This window comes from Canis aureus, chromosome 10 (assembly GCF_053574225.1).
Source record: "Canis aureus isolate CA01 chromosome 10, VMU_Caureus_v.1.0, whole genome shotgun sequence".
Taxonomy (NCBI): Eukaryota; Metazoa; Chordata; class Mammalia; order Carnivora; family Canidae; genus Canis; species Canis aureus.
Window position 1 is genome coordinate 48,933,480 of NC_135620.1, and position 18,197 is coordinate 48,951,676.

At 37.6% G+C, this 18,197-nt stretch overlaps 1 long non-coding RNA gene across 13 annotated transcripts in view; it reads left to right on the plus strand.

Annotated features, from left to right (window-relative positions):
- The window catches only part of LOC144322333 (uncharacterized), a 99,117-nt gene that overhangs the window by 72,273 nt on the left and 8,647 nt on the right, over nt 1–18,197 (plus strand). For 7 of the 13 annotated variants that reach the window (XR_013387975.1, XR_013387985.1, XR_013387974.1 and 4 more), the window contains 2 exons: nt 5,843–6,076; nt 9,550–9,730. This is a non-coding gene — a long non-coding RNA (uncharacterized LOC144322333). The remainder of the gene's footprint in view (nt 1–5,842; nt 6,077–9,549; nt 9,731–18,197) is intronic. The other 6 variants (XR_013387983.1, XR_013387978.1, XR_013387980.1 and 3 more) reach the window with 2 other exon arrangements.

The window sequence follows — 18,197 nt, forward strand, 5'->3', positions numbered from 1 at the left end:
CACACACAGATTCTGGAAAAATATATTATCCTAGTTTGTTATTCAGTATATATTGACTATTCACTATTTCAGTTTCAAATTGCTTTGTGCAGTTTAAAAAGAGTCAATTTTGGGTAGAAAATATGGAAAAATTTGTATTATTTCTCACCCCAGCTGTTCCTTAGGAGGCCTGGCAGATTTACATTCACCATTGTTGGGGCCACCCCTCAAATCACCCTCTTTCCAATTATTTCTTTCTTTCCAGATTGCCCTGGATGCCCAGATGAGTCATCTTGATGTGGAATCTGCCTCTAACTCTCTCAGGCTTTTGAGACTGTCAATTATTTATGTTATCTTAGATGCTTGTTTTGTTTCATTTATTATTTTTAAATGTTTCCCAGTAAAGTTTAGAATCTCCATGAATGGAAAAGGATGATAGAAGACCAGTTTGGTGATAATGTCAAATATTGTCCAAACAATGAGACTTTCATACTGTTTGATGACATTCGCTGCCATGGTTTGTGCATTCTTATGCTAACAAAATATCACTTTATACTACCTATTTTAAATTTTTTACAAAAACTTGCATCTGTTATTATAACATGAGTGAAGCAGGTTATGGAAAAAAAAAACCCTCTTCATTTTCAATAGATAAGTACTCCTATCTCCATTTAAATCCCCTGTAGATGCAGAAAAAGAAGAGAGCAGGAGAGTGAGTTTTTTTCTTCAAAATATATGATCATTTGATTTTTTGACTTTCTGTCTTATGAGGACATCTTCAGGAAGAGTTACTATTCAAAAAAAGTACTATATAATGTTAAGGAGAAATTGATTCTACATGTGTTGGAGGGCTCATATTGTTACATGTGGAGAGTTGCTTTATTATTTAACATTAACCAAGAGGGATACATTTTCTTTTGATATTCTGAAATATTATCACTACAGTACAACATATTTTGTATAGAGTTTTATGCTAACACAAGTCTTTTTGTAGAATAATCCTTTGCTATGCAATTGAGGTAAGCCCAACTCATGTATAATGATTTCTTTTTGCCAGCTCAATTTGCCAGTTATTATTGATTGCCCACATTTTGTACATGTTGCTCAAAACAAAGAATGCTTGGTCAGATAATTATTGGGCTAGATGCTGGTAAATGTGGCAACACAATTAGTTTCAAAGAAAGTTAGTGTAATATCCCACCTCAATTCATCATGAACCCTATTGGATTCCTTATGGAAACATAAAGGGTCAGACTCAGCAGGTGTAAGAATAATTCTAACACTGCAATTGCTTTTCTATTAGTTGTCATCACTATAGGAAGGTGGTTAAGAATTAAGAGTGCTCTTTGTCAAAATGATTAGGCTATTAACTGTACAATCTCCTTTTGGAGCTTGTTTTTATGATTATTTGATAATTCAACTATTTTTTTCTATTTCTGGGGATATTTAATCCTACACACTGAACAAGTAATCTCAAATTTCAATTTAATTAATTAAAAATAAAAAGCTTTGTTGATTTTTTTTCTTTGCTTTTCAGATGTCTTGAGTAATAATGAATTTCTCCATAAAAAGAAAGTATGTTTTCCAGTAATCATTATATTTTTAATTTCCTTAAACATTGTAGTATTAATCATATTGTTTTTCTTGTCATAAGTCAATTATTTAAAAAAAATAACTGAATATTAAAATTTCTGAATGCACCATTCCCAAGAGACACACACTATTTTAAAAGTAGCTAATATCTAAAAAGCATATTTGGTTTGAAAAAAAATTTTTTTTGGTTTGAAAAATTTAAGATGACTAAATTTCTATTTTAATTGTCAGTTTCTTATTAATAATAATTTGTTAAGTTGCATTTAGTTCCTCTATTCAGACAAAATAGTATTTTACATATTTTGGTCTTTTTTTTCCCCATTATTTCAACATTTGGAATGAGTTCCACTAAGAGAAAGTCTGTTTTATCTGTATAAATGGAAAACAATTTTGCATTGGTTTTATCTGTGCATATAATCAAAATGGAATTATATATAATCTATGAGTTTTGGTGCTCTAGTATTGAGTGGATAAGCTCAAATTCAGTTGCTGTATTTGGTAAGAGTTCACATTTGCTTTCAGTGTTTTCTATCTGATGTGGATTTAAAACAAAGCTTATTAAATCATGGTTCCCACCTGGTCAATGGCTCTCATTAAAGTAAAAGCCATGAGTATCTGTTTAATATACTACATCTGTAAGAGTGCTTTTTCTCCTTTCTTTTCTTTTGTGTGTGTGTGTGTGTATGTGTAGGATTATTTCTGCTTCGTGCGATATTAAATATAGGCTCTTGATTTATTTCCTGTGATGAAAAAGTTTTCAGGCTTTTAGAATCTCACTGAGCACAGGCTTAAATATTAAAATAAGAATGTAATTCTATATTCTTCAGAAAGCACTATTTTTAGATAAAAGGGACTCATACATGCTCTAGAATGCCATCACAGAATGTGGTTAACCTTTCATAAACCAGGAGTCTTGGATCTCAGGAGGTAGGATAGTAGAAACAGTTATACATTTAGTACCCCATTCCTTTTAGTCTTCCTCTCTCCTCTAGCCACATTTTTTTCTCTGCCAAGAGAAAATGGGCAAAATAGGAAAAAGAATATTAAGATCTCTGGCTTGGCTGATGTACTACTAAGTGAGCAACAGAATGAATCAGAAAAAAAAAAATGATTGCTAATTCCACTTTTATGTCTTACTTAAAGTCCAACTGTTTCAGAATTTAGCCTGAAACTCTTAAACTGAGAGTATAGCATGAATGTCTGTATTCTTTTTTTAAAGATTTTTTAAAAATTTATTTGAGAAAGAGAGAGAGAGAGAGAGAGAGAGACTGAGAGAGTGGAGGAGGAGCAGAGGGAGAAGGATAGGCAGAGTCTATGGTAAGTGCAGAAGCCAATGCAGGACTTGATACAGGGCTTGATCCCATGACCCTGAGACGATGACTTGAGCTGAAATCAAGCAATCAGATGCTTAGGCGACTGAGCCATCTAGGTTTCCCGAACATCTGCATTATAAATCCTGCTGCAACCTGTTTAGGCACTATCACTACTTACTTCCAAACAAAATTTAGAGTAGACTGAAGTTCGCTGAGGAAAATTTCCATGGAAGAAACTCATCAGAGTAAGAAGCTGTGGGATTTTCCCTTCCTTCCAGGTAGGGAAGGGGAAAGCTTCTCTCTCTCTTCCCCCATCTAAAGCTGAGTGAAGGAAACCCAAGATAATCCCTTCACAAAAGTGGGCTACCTGCAAGAAGAGGCTATTAGGCTATTAACGGTACAATCCTATTTCTGGACTGGATGCCTCTTGAGCCACAAATCCTAGTCCTTATCATGCTGCTACTGGAGATTAATGCAAGAGAATTCCTAATCTCTAGGAATTTGATTTTTAAGCCATCCAAGAAGTTGGTGGCTATCTGTTTTGTAATTTTGAAGGCAGAAGATTGGCTGGAATTATCTGATTTTGGCAGAATAAGGCAAGAAAAGTTAGAAAGGACTAAGTATTATCTGGAGCCCCAGAAATCTAAGTAACTCACCCAAGATGCTGGCCAGTGAGGAGAGACTTCAGCAGAAAGATTCTAGAGGTTGTCTATTAACATCAAGGGATGGAAGAGAGGATGCATCAAAGGAGGACAGTGCAAAGTTCCCTCACGGGCACAGAGAAGGAGGACATTCCAAAGAACACATAAATGGAAAGCCAAGTTTTGGATGGTGTATATGATGGAGGGTACCAAGAACCACCCTAACAATCTCCATACTGTTTTCTAGAGCAGCTGCACCAGCTTGCATTCCCACCAACAGTTCACAAGGGTTCCTTTTTCTCCACACCCTTGCCAACACTTGTTGATTCTTGCATTTTTAAGTATGAAGTGATATCACATTAGTTTTGATTTGCATTTCTTGGAATTTAAGAAACAAAGCAAATGAACCAAGAAAAAAAAGAGACCAAAAAGGGATGCCTGGGTGGCTCAGTGGTTGAGCATCTGCCTTTGGCTCAGGGCGTGATCCCAGATTCTTGGGATCGAGTCCTGCATCAGGCTCCTTTCATCGAGCCTGCTTCTCCTCCCTCTGCCTGTATCTCTGCCTCTCTTTCTGTGTCTCTCATGAATAAATAAATAAAATCTTTAAAAAAAGAGAGAGTGAGACCAAAAAACCCCCAGACCCTTAGATATAGAGAAAAATCTGGAGGTTATGGGTGGTGGGGGTGAAATAGGTGATGGGGAATAAGAATACACTAATCATAATAAGCACTGAATAATATATAGAATTGTTAAATCACTAAACAGTACATATGAAACTAATATAACACTGTATATTAATTATACCAGAATTAAAAATTAAAAAAAAAACACAAATTGGGGATCCCTGGGTATCTCAGCGGTTTAATGCCTGCCTTTGGCCCAGGGCGCGATCCTGGAGTCCTGGGGTCGAGTCCTGCCTCGGGCTCCCGGCATGGGAGCCTGCTTCTCCCTCCTCCTGTGTCTCTGCCTCTCTCTCTCTCTCTCTGTGTCTGTCATAAATAAATAAATAAATAAATCTTTAAAAAATTTTGTCTTTAAAAAATAAAAATAAAAAAAAAATAAGCAAAGAAAAGCACTAGAGACAGAACACTTTGCCCTTCTCCCATGCTCCCAACCTAAACCTGTCAGAAGCAAAAGAGGGGTGAAAGAAGGAATAGAAAAGTTAATTGAATCAAGACTTCCCCCAGGCAAGTCTATCAACTATCAGGGAGGCCTGAGCAGTGCAAAAGGGGGAGAGCACAAACTCAGATTAAAGGTGGAATTTTAGGCTTAGAGTATCCTGGATTCCCTCACGTAGTAGCAGGAGATCTGATCAAGATGCTCCCTAGAGGTAAGTCACCTAGGTAGTACAGGGTGCATTCTCAGGCGATAGTGGTAGAAAAATAAAACTATTTCTGATTATACCCTACCTGATTAAGCCCAATCATAAACCAGTTCCCTATTTTTGACATGAATTATTTTATCCTCTCATTTATCCCCTTGACTTGTGGTAATAGCTCTGATTTTCTTTTTCTCTCTGCTAAGAATTCAGTTCTGGGTGGACATAACTCCTTCCCTGACTCTAAAAATAAGGCATATTGCTCAGGCCAAAATATTTCAGCATAAGCTCATCTTCTAGACACTTTATTGGTTCAAAGATGGGCAGTGACAAAACATGTGGCCCTGGGCTCCTAGGGCAGGTTTCAACACTAGGTTTGCATGGCAGCTACAGGGATCGCAGAGGCCCGGCCCAGCTGCTTGCTTGGCATCACTCAATCCCCAGCAATGGCCTTGGCAGCTAGGACTCCGCCTTCTGGCCCTCTACCCAAAGTAGTGCCAGGACCCCTGCACTTACATGTGTACTTCAACTCTTCTTACCTTCATATCTATGAAGGGTGAGAAGACCTCATTCTCATTTCTTATGTGAGGGTTGCCAGAGAGATGGGCAGCTGTACTTACAGGAATGTCTCCTTTCAGATAATCTGAGAACACCATCAGCTCAATTTTATAAAGCTAGTATATCAAATTATCAGGAATTGCTTGGTTTTTTTATGTGTGTATGTTTTAAAGATTTATTTATTTATTTGACAGAGAGAGATCACAAGTAGGGGGAGGGGCAATGGGGGAGACAGCAGGAGAGAGGGAAAGAATCTCAAGGAGACTTTCTGCAGAGTGGGGAGCCCAGTGTGGGGCTCAATCTCATGACACTGAGACCATAACCTGAGCCCAAATCAAGAGTCTGAGCTTAACTGACTGAGCCAACAGGTGCCCCAGGAATTGCTTGGTTTTTAAAGTTGAAAATGCTGAAGATGCAAACATTGTACATGTTTTTTACAGTGAAGGATATAAGGATCTAGAAGAGACACGAGGAAATAACCATGGCTCAGAGTGTGATTAAATACAAGGAGAGCTTCAGGAAGATCCCTGCAACCAGCCACAATGTTCAGTACTTTTTGGATATTTGTTGGATTTCATTTAGAATGTTATTCGATTTGCTACTCTTTATTGTCTAGTGGCAAAAGCAAAATAATTCCAGCTCTTCAAAATGGAGGTTTTAATCCAAGTTGCAAGGTAGATGAAATTATTGAAGTGATTTTGAAACTACTATTACATTACCTCTCCTGAAATAGAATTTGAACTAAATGTAAGATCACCAGAACACCTGATACAAAAGGTTTATGTATTATCCATCTGTGTCATGTGGGGTTTGAACTTTTCAAGAATTCATGAAACTCCATACTGACAAAGGTAGTTTACTCTTCTTTTCAAGTTCATGTCATGAAACCTGTGAGCGATTGTGGACATGGTGCTCCTCTGAGGAAAAGTGACTCTACAACTAACTCTATTTAACCACATACCCTGGCCTCCAGTATTGATATCTGGAAAAGTACTCTGGCTGATTATGTTTATAGATTGCCTATATAACATCTTGTACACTATTTCAAGGAAGATTAAAGCTATATCTCTTAGAATGTGATGGGACACTTATATTTACCTACATAAGACTTCCCGGTGTATAACACAACTGCCTGGAAGCATGACGACACCAACCTTGAGGCTCACGACAGGGGTGTGCCAAGAAAACAAAAAAATATTCTGCAGTGCATACAGACATCAAGGACACTGGAAAAACCAAATGTGTTTTCTGTATTAAGTTTAGGAGTGGAGTTCATTCTTGGTACCAAATATTTTTTTCTTAGTTCTTTTCTATTTTATTTTATTTTAATTGTTATAATTTTAAATTGCAGTTGACATAATATATTCAAGTGTACAACATAGTGATTCAACAATTATATGCATTACCAAACATTTTATATCCATTTTAATACTTAAATTACTCTGGATAAGAATAGACTGTAAAATCTATCTGTGCTTCAAACATCCTAAAAGATGAAGTGGTACCTATTTTACACTTACATCGTTGCACTTAATTTAGGTTAGTTTTCAGCAACAGTAGTTTTGTTTAAATTTCTTGTCCTACTTTTGGTAAGCTCCAGAGGCAAAGAAATCTTCACATTTCTATGGGAAATTGTGCAACTTCTGTTATGCTTTTCATTTGGGTGTGCTAGAAACATTTTCTCAATAATGCTAATTAACTACTTAGCCACCTTTTTGTTACTTAAAGCTCTTCCATATTTTATTTAGTAATGACAACAGTTATTAGCCAGTCTCAGTTTACCAGTGAATGACTATAAACACTACAGAAAACAATTGCCTCATGAAAGTACAACCAGTCACTTATCAGCACCTACTTGCATTGTCTTAGCTCGACTGTTAATATAGTATTTTAAAATTTTCTTGCAAAAGATTGCTACATCTAGTTCTCTATAGATATGAATTTTCTCTGAATGTGCTTGTGATTCATATTAGAGGAAAATTTTATATTTGTCATAAAATAAAAGAAGAAGCTGCTAAAATTGAGGGCAAAATAATAGTTCCCAAACTAGCTGATTTCAGAATTACCTGGGGGAATATTGAGAAACAGCTTTCCTGTAGCCTACCCCAGACATATTGAACTAGACTCTGTAGGGCTGGAGCCTAGGGATCTCAAACAAACAAACAAACAAACAAACGCAAAACAAAAACAAAAACAAGTGGTTTAGGGAACCACTGTTTTAAAGTGAATGGTGATAGTAAATTTGCTAAAGTAACAGAGAGAGCTGTACGTTTTCTTTTTCATCTGTTAAAAGGTCAAGTTTTGAAACTCTGGGAGAGGGATCCCTGGGTGGCGCAGCGGTTTAGCGCCTGCCTTTGGCCCGGGGCGCGATCCTGGAGACCCGGGATCGAATCCCACGTCAGGCTCCCGGTGCATGGAGCCTGCTTCTCCCTCTGCCTCTCTCTCTCTCTCTCTCTCTGTGACTATCATAAATAAATAAAAATATTTAAAAATGAAACTCTGGGAGAAACAAAGTATTAGGTCCTATGTAATAGACAATAAAGCAGCAAATTAGAAGTGAAACAAGATGACTGCAAAATTGTCAATTAATTGAAGGATTTTAACCACAAAGCTAGACCTCTAAAATGAAACATTTTATATAATATCCAAGCATTTTCATTAGAAAAAAGTAAAAATTGTTCATGACAAAAATGTTTACATTAGATATACTTTATATGTGGTAAATGTATGCATATTTATATGCATATACTATATATATACACACACTTTATTACTTGGTATTCCTTTTGGTGTCCAAAACAATGAGAGAGAGAAAGAGAAGTTTCAAGTATCCTCATTTTGAGACTCAGACTTCTTTCCATGTTTGCAGAGAATGGGAGCTAAGGTACAAAAGTCTGTATTGATCTAGTCCAGCAGCTGGCAAGTTTGAGAGACAGGACTAGGAAGTTAGGAGATTGTGTTCGCAGTCATAGCTCATTTTTTTTTAGGGTGACAGGGAAACATAATGCTCTTACTGTAAATACACAAAATAAAGCTTTGCAATTTAAAGGGGAGCTTTATATATTTAGAAGACACTTTGAGGTTAACAACCCCTTATTCCTTAAAGGATTACTTGAGATAACAATGCTATATAAATTTGTAGGTTGGGAGGGATGTTTGAGTACATTTAGTTTAGTTCTCTCATTTTATAGATGAAGATCCAAAGACTCAGAGAGTTGTATGGTTTGCCTAGTGATTCAAAGCTAATCTGGCCAATCTGAGGGAAAAGGGCAGCTTTCCTAACCTATTTTTCTAGAATTATGGATTTGTTAAAAAGATTAAAGTACACTAATGAGTTATTTATGTTGGTTCAATTTGCAAATATTTTTAACTTCATTTTACTTTTTTTGTAACAGTGAAATATTTTATAATACTTTGAATCAAAGTAATGTCTTCAATAATTTATTGCAAACTGAGATAAAGTTGGTTTTTGCTTAAAAAGGAGTCCACTCTCCTCCCCTAGATTAAAATTTTGCCCTCTTTAGCTGATCACTAATAATGGTGTTTTCAAGGGAACAGCAAAAAGGAGACATTTTCCTTTAGTTTCTTTATAAAGTTGAACTATTTTTACTTTGCTATTATGGTAATGGGCAGAAAATTACATAAAACAATATTTTGAGGGAGTTTTTTCCTGGTTGATTTTAAGTCATTGTGCTGCCTGAAAAGTTTTAATCTTTAAATTCCCCACAAATTATTACATTCTTCAGTATCTGATTACTGCATTGTGGATATAAAAATGTACTGAAGGATAAGAAATGGATTCTATGTGCTTTTTATAACCCAAGAAGTTAATGAATGTGGCAACATTTTTAAGGTGATAGCAAAAATGTTCTGCCCTATAATCAAAATACTGTCTTCCTATTTAAAGGTCATAATTTTCTGGCACTGTGAAATTCTTACATGAAGATGTTAAAATGGAAATATACCATAATAGTTTATAAAATATTTTCAGTCTGATAGTAATCTGAAAATATGAAAGAAAACTTGTCATCCCTGGCTCACTTAGTTCTAAGAAGACTGGGCATCCCTGGCTCACTTAGTTCTAAGAAGACTGGGTAAAAAGTTTTGTTATAGTCTGATGGGAAATTAGTTTCTTCTGTCTCATCAGAAATTTTTCTGAGTCTCTCTTCTTCCATTGATGAAAAAGACGTGTAACATAGCCCTTGAAGTTGTCACTGAAAGGAGTGGCAGTTTTGGGATGAAGTTAATACTGCTGAAGGTGAAGTAGAAGAATGAGGAAAAGCTGTCTTAATGACATTGTGTTGCCCTGCAATCAAGTCTAAAGGTTGGTCTCTTTTTGTTTCTACATATTAAAGCCAATTAATGCCTTTTATTTTTTAAGTGACTTTGAGGTGGGTTTTCTGTTGCTTATAAATGAACCTCTTAGCTGAGTGATTATTTAAAAATCTTAAATTGTTCCATATGCTGCTGTCATTGGTGCCACATTTTTCTATGGGTTTTTGTTCAATTGTAAGCCTGACCTTTTTAAGTGTATCAGTTTAAGAGTCAAAGAAATAAATAAACTCTAGGTATGAAAACAACCTCAACAGGATTATTACAAAATTTCCCTAGCAGTATCATGGGAAATAAATATTAATGCTTTTTAACTGTTTTATAATTTACACCACTGACATGCAGTATCATGACCACTTTTAAAGATGAGAGCAGATAAAGATTACTCAACAGAATAAATTCATATCCATATATAAGCCAAAGTAATTTTCTAGAAGTTCTATTTGCGTATAAATTCTAGTTGCTTTATCCAGGAATGGATCTTTTATTTGGATATATAGAAGTATGGAAAGATTTGTCAAACTTTATTTCTTTGTGCAAAGCTTGCCTACCCACATATGACCTTCATGAGATAGTTGGAAAAGTCAATAGAGATGGACAGTCTAGGTCATTGGCACAAAGCCTATTTTTTATGGGTCATTTACACTTGTCTTTTAGAAATCTACACATCTGTCTGGTTAACAGTTGGTGTGGGAATTTATGGGTCAAGACATAGCTTAGAACACATAGTCTTCCTAAGACTTCAATGTCACCTCACCACTTGGGTGATAACAACTCTTTTCTCTGAAATGCTAGTAATTTATGGGTCATAAACCTTGGGTCTATTCTCAGAACAGAATAGTAAGTAGTACCAGCCATCCAGGGAAAATAAATCCTTATTATTATTTTCACACTTCTCTTGATCTTATAGGCACTGATAGGACTCCTTTCTAATAAGCATTTGTGAGTTTTTCCAGGCTTCTTCCTTCTCTCTCCACCCTATCTTCAGTCCCTGCCCCCCTTCAGCTATTCTATGGCAATGACTTATCCTGTTTTGATCCATTATTGAGACTAATCTGAGCCTACCCCAGAGTTATGATACATTTTACTACACCTGGAGAACTGGAGATGGTTGTGGGGTCTTCAAAATGGTTATTTATGTAAGTTATTGAGCAAAACTCTGGGGGATCTGGGGGTTGGGGCACACTTCCTAGGGGAAGAAAGAACTAAAACTTAAATTTGATTAATATCAGTGGATGATATCCCACCAATGGGATAACTATAAGCATAGAATAATATCTCTTTTTCAAAAATCCTCTGATCCAGAACCATGCAATTCTGTTTGAACTCTCAGATGAAGGACTGAAAAGGAGAATGAGAGCATCAAATGTCCTATATTTTAATTTTCTTGGGAGAAAACTAATGTAATATAATAATAACTTGGATGCTTATGGCTTCTGTGAAAGGGAACTATGCTAGACCTTTGTCCAATGAGTTGAAGGTTTAGGCTTCATAAATAAAGGTCATTAGTACCCCTAATATTTGCATAAGCAGACACCGGGCATTGGCAGTCTTGGTGCACACATTAACAGGCATTGGTGGTATTTCTAGTACCTAGATATCATCAAGAGCACTTGGGAGTAATGAAAACCTAAACAGTAATTTAACCTGGATATACAGAAAGAATGGAGGAAAGGGTAGAGTTCACTTTGTGCTTGTGAGAATTGTGTCTTTGCAAACATGTGAAATCACACGTAGGGATTCTGCAGAGGGTAAAGTGACATAATATGTATAGATAATGTATGCAGAATACCTAATGTGTCCTGGGCACTAGGCTAAGTTCTTAACATTTCTTCTTACAATAATCCTGGGAAGCTGATGCTAAAATGATTTTTCCATTTTACAAATGAGAATGACAGGGAGATATATTTCGTACCTTGCACGAGTGGTACTCGTTTAACATGTGACAGAGCTGGAATTACAAACAACACAGTTCGACAGTATTTTTTAGACTTATGCTTTTTATGACTACTACAATTCCTGTTCTTTGTGAGAGTATTACTAGGAAGCTAGTTTTTCCCCAAAGGCAAAGATGGATTTTGAAAATCAGGCTTATTTAATGGGTTCACAATCCAAGCTTGGGGAACTAAAGGAATGAATATACTCTCAGCCTGTGGGTAAGATTTAACTTGTTCCACCTGGTGGTACTACCAAAGCCCCATCCTAGAGGTCTGAGTGGAACTACCATCCTTCCCTGCAGGTTGAAGGGCACATTTCTTCATTTATCAGTTTTAAATGTCTGCCTACCACCTGCCAGACATTGCAGTGGGCACAAGGATGCAGTGACAACAGGATGGCAGCAGCTCTTCTGGAAAAGTTATGTTTTAGCAGGTAACCAGTGGCTAAATCTTCCAGGTCAACTGGCCATCATATTCTCTTGGTAACTTCCTCCAGCAGTCATAACAATAAGTGGTGTTTAACTTTCTACAGAACTTTCAGGTTTTCAAAGTTGTTGAACATTTCATGCTCTCAATAGCAATGTGTGAACATTTCAGTGGCTCCACGTCTTTTGTTTTTTTAGTCATTTTAAGTTTAGCCTTTTCTGTGAATGTGGAGTCATATCTCATTGTGATAATAATTACCATTTTCCTGTTGACTAATGCTGAAGCTTTTCATGTGCTTAATGAACATGTGCTTTTTAACCACAAGGAATGAATGCTGTTAGCTGTAGGCTGTATATAGATGCCCTGTGGAAATTATTATCATGAATGGGTATTGTCCATTTTTTTTCATGTTTTTTCTCCTTTACTTTCTCATTTATTTTTTTAAGATTTTATTTATTTATTCATGACACACACACACACACACACACACACACACACACACACACGAGACACAGGCAGAGAGAGAGAAGCAGGCTCCATGCAGGGAGCCTGATGTGGGACTCAATACTGGGACCTCAGGATCACACCCTGGGCCAAAGGAAGATGCTCAACTGCTGAGCCACCTAGGCGTCCTTACTTTTTCATTTAATATGTTAAGAGAGTGGATGGCTTTGGTTGATTTTCAAATGTTCACTCATCGTTTTACTCCTGCATTGCTCCACTTTATTAGAACACATTACTTGATTTATAAATAGTGATATTCTATTGCTAATATTTATTAAAAATATATTTGTTTATGGTCCTGGGGGATATCTACCTATAAATTTTCATGCGATTTCTTTTTATGTCTTGTTTTCAGAGCTCTGCTGGCCCCATAAAATGAGTTGTGTGATCCTTCCTTTCGTATTTTCTAAAAGAATTTATATATAGTTGGGATTATTTCTTCTATGAAACAATTTTGTACTGAGATTTTCTTTGTGAGAAATTTGTTGATTACGTGTTTAATTTCTTTAAAGATTTTCTATTTATCTGGGTGTCCATTTTGGTAAATTGTGATTTTCAAGAAATTTGTCCATTTTATCTAATTTGTTGGATTGGTTGGCCATGAATTATTTAAATTTTACCTCATTATTCTTTTTAAATTTCACAGGATCTGCAATATTTCTTTTATCCTTGATAGTATTAATTTGTATCTTCCTCAGACTTAAGGATTTATCAATTTTCATTCTTCTTAAAGAATCAATTTTTCCCTTTTGGTTTTTTTCTATTGTTTTTCTCTTTGCTGCTTGATTTCTTTTTTGTTTTCTTCCATATACTTTGAGTTTATTTTGCTCTTCTTTTACTATCTTCTTGAGGTAGAAAGGTAGATAATTAACACTTTCATCTTACCTAAGCATTTAATGCTATAAATTTCTCTGTAATCAGCGTTTAAGCAGCATGACATGCTATATTTTCATTATCATTCATTTTCAGTTGTTTTGTATATTCTCTTGAGATTTGTTCTTTGACCTTTGTGTAGGACTTTATGGATTTCTCATTTGATTTTGCTATCTTCAGAAAGTATACACTGTTGGATTTAAGAATTTTGAAGGTTTTTGAGAATGATTTGCTGGCCCCTCATTATGGTCTATGTTGTTAGCATCCTATGTGCCCTTGGAAAGAATGTATTTGTTGCAGTTGTTGAGCATAGTGTTCCATAAAGATCAATTAGATCAATGTAATTGGTAGTGTTTAAATTGCCTAAATACCCCCTGATTTTAAAAAATCCTATCTCAAGTAATAGGCTAACCAAATTTTCCTTTCGTTTTCAAGAGTCTGCGCTCGTGAAAACACACACCTGAGTTGTAATTAGGAGATGATGTGCCACCTGTGGTGCCAACTAATCAACTGTTGTATAGGTTAGTTGCTACCTGCTAGCTGTTGTATATACCTAGTTGCTAAGAGAGAAGTATTGACTCTTGAGGTCGTTTTCCCTAAGAAGACAGGTGGGTCCTATGTGGTACTTTGTAGTACTGTGACTACCTGTTCATCATTTAGTGTACTCTGGATCAGGTGATTTTCCTAATGGCTTCTGAAGGTAGTTTCAGGAGGATCCCCTTGCTGAGAAAACAAGTCACTGGATGCAGAGCAAGTTCACTAATTCACTCTCAGTGAGTGGCAAAGTAGAACGGTGAACCAGTTATGTGAAGGTGTGAAGGTGTGAAGGTGTGAAGGTGTGAAGGCAGTCAGGAAACCTGTATGACTGCTGCGTTGCCCGTATCATCAGTTGTGCTGGAAACAGATTTGTTTACTGTTTAACCCCTGAAAAATGAGAGGAAAATGTACCATATTTTGCCTAATGGTCTGTCATTTTATTAATTTGATTTAGTTTTCTTTACTTCTGTGAGTACATATGGGGAGGACAGCTGGGGGTAGAGAAAGGCAGACAAATGTTCAGTCTTCCATTGAAAACCAGATGCTGCCTGACTGGAAGTAAAAAATATATAAACTGTTTGGTTCATCCTTGCCAACAACCTAATGTCCACTAGTGAAAAGCAAATTGTTACATTGTGTCGGTACTGACACTTTTGTTTCCAGCTCTACTTTTTGTATATCCATCTCAGGGATTTTCAGTGTTTTTCAACAAGAAATAATGTCCCTGGTAAACCCAAGCAGCTTCACAAAATTCTCAATAAGAAAATATGGTAATTTATATCCGGTCAAGTCTGCGTACTTGAGGGTCTCAGAGATCTCTAGATGTTAGAAGATGCTGATGAAATAGGATTCTTCCCTTAACACTTAGCCACTTTAAATAGAAGTCATTCTAAATATACCGTGCGATTCCCTGTGTCTTCAATCAAAATATATTGAATATAATGAAATGTAATAAGGGAGGGAAGGAAGTAATTAACAGATACCGAAAAATTAATACACTTTTAACGTCCAGGCAGGGAGCAGAGTCTGTGCTGAGCATTGTGTCCTAAGCCTGAAGTAGTCCTGTAGGATAAACAGTGTTAACCCAATTTAGAGAAAATGAAACTGAATTTCAGATAAAATCAATACCTGCTCTAGGACTCTCAGCTAATAAACACATAATCAAAGATTCCAATCAACCTTTATAGTTCCAAAGACTATAGGAACTCTTCCTCTGTACCATTTTACCTCCTGACATTTCCTTTATAGGTCCAGAGACATTATTAGGCGTTGTACTGTTAGGCACTGTTACATTTAATAAATTTAATTGTAATGCAACAGAAATCTAAAATGAAACTTTTGAAATTCAAATAATTTCTCTGGAAGAAATAGTCTCCCTGAGAATATCTATAATGTTAAAATACAATAAAAACTATTAACATCATAGTGACATACTTTATTTTAAATTGAACTAAGCTGACACACAAGGTTACATTAGTGTCAGGTATACAACATAGTGATTTGATGACTCTATATGTTATGCTCACTACAAGTGTAGCTACCATCTGCTAATGACGCATTTTAAACGGCATCATTGAATTTTAATCAGTGACAATTTATAAATTATCTCTTTCCTGTGAAAGATGGTGGCCTTACCTTTTAAAAACCCCTCTTATTGCCAATCTATTACTTCCAAATTTTTGTTGTTCCTATTTTCACATTATGGCAGTTAATAATCTGAAATCACAGTTCTCATAGTTACTTAGTATGTTCTACTTTTAATAGATTTGGTACTCATTACTGGTCATTCATATAATTCCTAAACATTTATTTTAATGGGCTGAATTCCAGTTTTAATTGAATTTTAAATTTTGAGATAATTGTGGATTCACATACAGTTTTTTTTTTTAAAGGTTAATTTTTATTTATTCATTCAGAGAGAGCAAGAGAGAGGCAGAGACACAGGCAGAGGGAGAAGCAGGCTCCATGCAGGAAGCCCGATGTGGGACTCGATCCCGGGTCTCCAGGATTACACCCTGGGCTGCAGGCGGTGCTAAACCGCTGCGCCACCAGGGCTACCCCACATACAGTTTCAAGATATAATACAGAGTAATCCCATATTTCCTTTACCCAATTTCCCCCGATGGTAACATCTTATAGGAGTATAGAATGCTATCACAATCCGGGTATTGATACAGTCAAGATATAGCAAATCTCCACCACCATAAGGATACCTCACGCTGCCATCTAGAGAGCCTTGACAACCTTCCTCCTACCCCACCTCTCTTTTAACTTCTGGTAACATAATCTACTCTCCATTTCTATCATAATGTCATTTCAAGAATATAAGAAACATTAAGTACTCCTCCTCCCATCTTCCTTATAGGTTCTTTTTTTTTTTTCAAACACACGAGGGTTTATTTACAAGCTCGAGCTTGGGTCCAAGTGTACCCGACACAGCGGAGCAGGGACTTGGACCCCAAGGTGGGTTTCAGCTTAGTTTTTATAGGTGGTCTAGGGGACCTCCAGAAGGGGTGGAGGAATTTCTCAAGTTCTGTTTGATATGGGGCCTTCAAAGGCGTTGAGCTCTGTTCTTATTCTAATAGGGGCTTCCTGCCCTTGGCTTGGGCTTTGTTCTCATTCTAATAGGGGCTTTCTAGGACGTTAAGCTGCAAGCTGTTTTCTTCCTATAACTGAAGTAAGGTAAAGTTCAGCTCTTATTCACAGGAGCCTGGGATGGCTGTACTTGTGATAACCCTGAACTTAAAGTGGAATGGCCTTCATTTTCTTGGCCTCCACATTTCCCTCTCTCAGAGGAACCTAAGGAAGGACCCAATCATGGGTCCAGGTTGCTCTCAGATTGAGCCAGGGGGAATGATTAAAACAGGATTCTAACCAACCTTGTTGCTATTCTCGCTCCCATTTACATTCCAAGAAAGAAGCAACATCTTACGTTTAAGGCATCACATAACCCACCCTACCCCACCCTTTGTTGTAAGAAGACTAAGTCTAATCCCCTTCTATTTTGAAAGACAACCTCAGACTAGGGAGTCTTGGAGGTGGGAAATAAGTGAGAACAGCGCAGTCTTAGCTTTAGGGGATTGTCCTTGTCCGGTTGGCTTTTCCATTCTGGAACAAAGTCCTTGAGAACAGCTTGTAGGTCAGCTGGCCGGAGGAAGGACGTGGCTGTAATGGACCCAGGGAGTAATCCCATGACCTTGAGAGCAGTGGGAGTGGTCAGGATCACGATGTAGGGTCCCTTCCAGCGAGGTTGAAGTGTCTGGTGTTGGTATCTCCGCACGTACACCCAGTCACCTGGCCGATATCGATGGGTGTCCGGGGGTGGCCCAGTCTCACAGAGGGCCCTCAGCTTAGGCCACACCTGCTCATGGGTTCGTTGTAACATTTGGAGGGAGAAAAGGAGCTGGTGATCATCAAATTCAGCAAGCACCTCAGGTTTTAAATTGGGGATAACAGGTGGAGGAAAACGGAACATGATCTCGTAGGGAGTCAGTCCCATCTTATATGGAGAGTTCCTCACCCTATATAGGGCGAAGGGGAGGAGAGTCACCCAGTCCCCGCCAGTCTCCAGGGCTAACTTGGTTAAGGTCTCCTTTAATGTTCTGTTCATCCTCTCTACCTGTCCTGAGCTCTGGGGCCTATGTGCACAATGTAATTTCCAATCTGCCCCAAGTACTAGGGCTACTCCCCGTGTTACCTTAGAGACGAATCCTGGGCCATTGTCTGACCCAATTTTAACAGGAAAACCATACCTCGGTGCAATGTCTTCCAGCAGTTTCTTGGTCACGGTCTGTGCCGTTTCATGTTTGGTGGGAAATGCCTCTGTCCATCCTGAAAAAGTATCTACAAACACCAGTAAATACCTGTATCCGTATTTTCCAGGTTTCACCTCAGTGAAGTCCACTTCCCAGTAGGCTCCTGGGCGGTCCCCCCGGGGGGCCGGGTGCCGGGTTAGATCCATGGGCGGAGGCATTAGTTAACTGGCCTGCGTGGCAGCTCGCCGCGATCTGCTCGATCTTTGCTCGAGAGTCTTTAAGAGTGATCTCTGCATGTCGTATGAGGTCTTCCGTCTTCCTCGTCCCCAGGTGAGGACTCCGATGCATTTGGGATAGGCCTCGCCGTCCCAGTTCCTCCGGCAGGATGATGCTGGAGTCTGCGGCCCTCCCCCAGCCACGCAAGCGCTGGG